Below are 5,643 nucleotides of genomic sequence, written 5' to 3'. Positions count from 1 at the left end.
AAGAACCGGAGCCATCCCACGCAGGCAACGCACCTGAAGCAGGACCCTCGGACACCGGACCAGAAGTGGAGGCCGAAACGCCGGCACCGGCATCCTCAGGCAAGTGTACCTCCGCCACCACCGTAGTGTGCACCACATCCGGAGCCACCCCACCGGCATCGGAAGGACGACACTCGTCGAATACGCCAACTTCAGCCCACACAGAAGAACGCCGGGAACGCTTAGGCTCGGGCCGCACATCATCAGACCCGGAGGCAGACTCAGCGACCAGCGCAGCACCAACCGAGCGAACCGACGCACGCCGCAGTACGGCAGCCTCCTCAACCACATGGGGCACCAGGCCAGGCACAGGAGGGAATTCCGGATCCACCTCAGCTCCCAGCACAGCCGGGACAGACGGCGAGGGTGCAGGGACCGGGACAGACACAGCAGAGGAAGAACCGGAAGACGAGGGGTCCGAGCAAACGGCAGGCGGAAGAGGCGCAGGGACATCAGCCGGAGCACTAGGCGAGGACCCAACCTCCGGAAGAGATGCGGCAACAACAGGGGGCGCAACAGGCGGAGCAACAGCTGCTACAGAGGGCACCTCCTCAGCCGAAGAGACGTCCATACCCACCGAATCATCCCCCACAGGAAGGGGCGGAAAATCCTCCTCACTGAAGAGATTCACTGGTGCAACAGGAGGCGCAGAACAGTCAGCAGCCTGATGGCCCAAAAGACCACAACGATAACACGTCCGCGGCTGACGGGCGTAAAACACCCGAACGTTGTATCCCATAAGGCGCACAGAGGACGGAATATCTGCCGGAGTCTCATGCCCAGGGTGCGAATGTTAGACCTCACACCCTTAAGAGGACTAGAAGACACCACGTTCACTCTCACACTAACAACTGCGCCAAACCGCCCGAAATACCGCCGTAGCAGAGCCTCTGGAAACTCCAAGGGAGCCCCATGCACACTGATGTAAGTAAGTGCACCACTTCTATCCGAGAGGGTGACAGTGCCCGCACCATCCGGCAGGGGCAGTGTCCGCCCCTCGTATCGCCGGAGAAAATCGCGATACGCCGCCTCCTCTGCAAACTTCACAATGGCCCTACGGGCCGTTACCAACTCGACCCCATAAATCGCAAACACAGGGACAGAGAGCAGTTCACAAGCCAGGGCAATCTCCGGGTAACCAGCCCGCACAGAGAACTCTAGTCCCACAGACTGAGCCCGGACGACAGGGGGTAGAGGGACCCCCATCGTAACGCCACGTCAGCACAGGCGAGCAGACACACACCCGCCCCCAACCAGCCGAAACGGGCAAACAACACCAACTGCTGGAGCTCCGATTCAACACGTCTGCCCCGCACCGAAGCTAGGGCCAGACTCAGTCTCCAAACCTAATGGTACGTTTGTGAACTGGGTCTCTACTCTAGTATTATTATTTCTGATCATATGTAAAGGCTTTTGCACAGAACAACCGGTCTATCCAATCCTACGTAGTTAACCGTAGCCTGATACAGTCTTCATTCCACTGCAATGTAAAACTTTTAAACTAGAAAATGATTAGTGATGGATGTAAAGGCAAAGGGGGGGGGGGGCGGGTTGACTGGACACGCTTACATTTCAAAAAATGATATTTGGACAGCAGAAAAGCTGATTTCCGTGTTACGTTACATTGAGTGTGTTACAAGGACTTAACAGTTACACAGTAATATTTTATTTGGCGTTTGGATGTAGTGGGGTGGGGGGGGGGGAGGCTGAACATGCTTCATATTTTCAAAATGTTATTTGGACATCAGACAAAGTTGATTTCCACATTACATTACGTTACGATATAATGTGTTGCAAGAACTAAACAGGAGTTGCAATAATATTATATTTGGTGTTTGGATGTAATGGAGCGAGGGCTAAACATGCTTAGCATTTTCAGGAAACTTTAAACTAACACTATTCTATCCCCATAGCCTGATACAGTCTTCAGTCCACTACCCCAATGTTTGACAGACTCGCTGACTGCTGTTACTTACTCTTAAAAGTTAAATGAATGAAACAGAAATATTATTATAGCCTGATAGTCTTCAGTCCAGTAGTGGTGGCGGTGGTGATGAGGCGAGCAGTCCACTGTTGCTATTTGACTGACTGCCTTTACCGAGTTACTGAGTGCTGGTAGAGGCTAATTCATCAAGTCGGTCTGAGAAATTTAGACTAAAAAGTTGTCCTATCCCCATAGAATGTTAGTCTTCAGTCCAGGGTAGGAGTGAAGAGAGTGTCGAAAATTGTCATAAGTCTTCCATCTTCTGGTGAGGGTGAGTGGAATAGGCTGGGCTGGCATCTGTGCTTGGTCCAAAGGAGTCCTGTGGGAGTGCCGGCCTGGCCGCCAGAGGGTCTAGACGTGTTCGCCAAGCGCTCCCCAGTCGTTGCTAGGCATTCCGTGTGGGAGGGTGTTGTTGTTGCATCAGTGCCATGGGGACCCCCCTCCCCCCCCGCCCCCCCCCCCGTATTCGCTGCTCTGAGACCGTGGGGTCTGGAATTTTCTGGACGTGCGTCATACCTGGCCCTTGAGATTGTCCTGTTGGTTATGCTATATGTTCGTGTTGCCGATGTGTATGGGCTCCAACTAATGACCAACCATCGGGCACTTGTGAAGTTGAACTCCGCTGCTGTCTATACGGACTTCGTGGCCCGTTACGATGGGCGCTCTATTCCTCTCCCTGGGGACAGTGGTACCGTCACTATCTCTGACCGGTGCTGCTCGTTAACGTATGTGGCCCGTCATGGTGTGCTGTTTAAGTTTACGGAGGCCTTGCTTCGACGGTACTTTGGCCGCTTTGGGTCTGTAGTTTCCATCCGGATCAACTCCGTCTCTTCGGGCAGGTGGCGTGGGGTCTCGAGTGGGACCCGAACTCTCGGCCTGCGGCTTAAGTCTCCTGTTCCCTCCACGGTAACTTTGATGGGCTACACTATGTGAGTGTTCTACACAGGGCAGCCTCGACAATGTTTTCGTTGTGGCCTTGAGGGGCACCAGGCGGCCGCTTGTACTGGGGTGCCGGCTGCTCCCGTTAATTTATTTAAAGAAGAGGATTTCCCTCCATTGGTGGTGCAGGATGTGTTGCCTGGTATTGGAGTGGGTGGGGAGGTTCACACCCCCCCCCCCACTTGCTGGCCCGGTGGAGGTCCCGGGTTCATCGGCTGGTGGGTCGGTGTGTAAGTGTGGTGGTGCTCGTGGCGAGGTGGTGGTGTGTGCGGCCCCGCCCCTGCGGTCATCCTCTACTCTTCTGCAGGATTCTTCGCCTGTGCGGGCCTCTCCTCCTCTGGCCGTGTCATCATCGTCGCGGGCTCCTTCACCTGTGTGGGTGCCTTTTCTCCCGCCAGCTGTGCCTGTTGGTTCTCCGGTTCCAGTGTCCTTGGTGGGTGGCAGCCTCATCCCCAGCGTCAATGAGGCTGACTTTGTGTGGTCGTGCTACCTCGGTTATGAGGCGGCCGGCCGAAGGGTCTTCTCGGGAGACACCTGTAGGGGGTTACAGCTCCGACGATCAGTGGCCTGTCCCTAAGCGTTCTCTTCAGGATAGGGATGGGTCGCCTCCCCGTGCATGGGCTGATGACTGCGACGATGTGGACGACGATGCTGTGGGTGGCCCTGTGCTGCCTCCTGTGTTGGGTCCTGCACCTCCTGCTGGTGGCTCCCCGCCGTGGGCGGATGCCCCTGGTGACTGTGACCGTGTGGTTGTGTTGACGAAAGATATGCGCCGGGCGGCCTCTGCTCCTGTTCCCCATGTGTGGGGCTCTGTGAGGCGTCTGACGTGGGACCTGGTGTGCAAGCTGGTATGGGGCCTTGAGCGCTGCCTGGTGTATTTCCCCGTGCTCAGCCCTGTGACCAGCCCCCTAAGAAGCCCTTCCCTGTCGTCTTCCCGTCCAGGGAGGTGTTTGAGGGGTCTCGTCCTATGAGGTGTGGCTTTGATGGCCTCGTGCGTCCTGTCCCGGTGGACTCTTCTTCCATTTGGGTTCTGCAGGTGCGGGGTTTTGTCATTGGGGTACCAAATTTAATGCCTCGGCCTTGTGCGGCTCCTGGTCGTCCGGTATCTGATGATGAGCAGTTGGTTTGGGAGGCATACTGCTTGCGTTTTCCGGAGCAGGAATACCCGGAGAAGTATGAGTAGTCCGTGTGTTTTTTTTTTGTTTGTCTTTGTTTGCTTGGTGCTTATTCTTGTATGTGTGTGTGATGTTGTTGCCTGCGTGCATGGGTGCGTGTTCTTGTGTGTGCGGGTGTGTGGTGTGGCTGTTTATTTCTGGCTCCTGGTTGGGCCTGTTCCGCTGTATCTTTGTTTGGCTTTTGAGGCCTGTTGTTTTTGTTTGTCATTTTCTTTGCCTGTGTTGTGTGTCGTATGTGTGTTCTGTGTTGCGATTGTGTTTCTTTGTACGCGTTTGACGTTCTGTCTTCAGTGTCCTATTTATATTGTTCTATACGTTACTATGTTGATAATATACATTTTCGTTTGTACTATACCCCTTTGTTATGTTCTTTTTGCTATGTTATGTTTACTGTGTTTATTTTCCCATGTTCTATGTGCTGTGTTGTATATTGCTTTGTTGTACTAACTTGTTATATTCGATAATTTTCTACTTCATATGTTGTATGTGCAGTGTTGTATTTACCATTGTGTTATTTGTTTATTTTCACCTTTGGTTTAATTGTGCTCTTTGTACACCTTTGTGGTTACTGACACTTTTGGCACACCCCGTCTGGGTAGTGCAGCTTTTCACATTTAAGTTTAATTGCTCTGTAGCGATTTTTTTGTTTTAAGAAGTTTTTTGTGTTCCTATGTATTTTTATTCTTTTTCACTTTTGTGTTATGTTGCTGTGTTACTTGTTATCTGTTATTGTCATTCTGTGTTCCTTGTTATTCTGTGCTATCCTGTTTTATAGGGTTATTGTACGCTGTAGTGTTTTTTGTTTAAAAAAAAAGGAGTTCTAACAGTCTTCCTTCGGTTATGTGACGTTTTAAGTCTCCAAACCTAATGGTGTATTTGTGAACTGGGCCACTACTCTACATATGATCAGAAATAATAATACTAAAAGCTTTGTACAGAACAACGGGTCAGGGAAGGGTGTAGCGATGGTTAATGGTAGTGCCAGGGGAAGGGGTGTGAGGGGAGGGAGTTGGGGTGGGGGTGGATGGGGGTGAGGCTATGATCATCCCCAATACCTCCCTGCATCTCAGTACACCTCAAACCTCCAGCCCAAATGTGTGTAATAGCCAAGCTCTCAGGGTTAGATCTAAAAATTACATATATTAATTCAGTAGTGGAAACACTTACCCGTAAGTCTCCCAGTGCTTCTGGCTCCAGAAGTTGTATTTTCCACATTCAGTAAAAATGCCTACTGGTTTTTACCTGAGTGACTGCTTTACTGACTGATGCTAAATGCTATTTAAATGCGGGCAGTAATTTGATTAGTTTGAAGCAAATTTAATACTGGTATGTGATGAGGCTCGTTACTCAGAGTCCAAGCGAAATTAAAAGATCTATACCTCAGGCTATAGTCATTATTTGTTGTGAATATAGAGACATGCGTTTACCCCCCCCCCCTCTGCTCAACCTCGGAGGGGGAAAGTAAACAGACTTGAGTGCTAGGTGTAGGGGGGAGGGGGGGAGCCT

This window comes from Procambarus clarkii, chromosome 62, assembly GCF_040958095.1.
Source record: "Procambarus clarkii isolate CNS0578487 chromosome 62, FALCON_Pclarkii_2.0, whole genome shotgun sequence".
NCBI classification, from domain to species: Eukaryota; Metazoa; Arthropoda; class Malacostraca; order Decapoda; family Cambaridae; genus Procambarus; species Procambarus clarkii.
Note: the sequence above shows the minus strand (reverse complement) of the source record.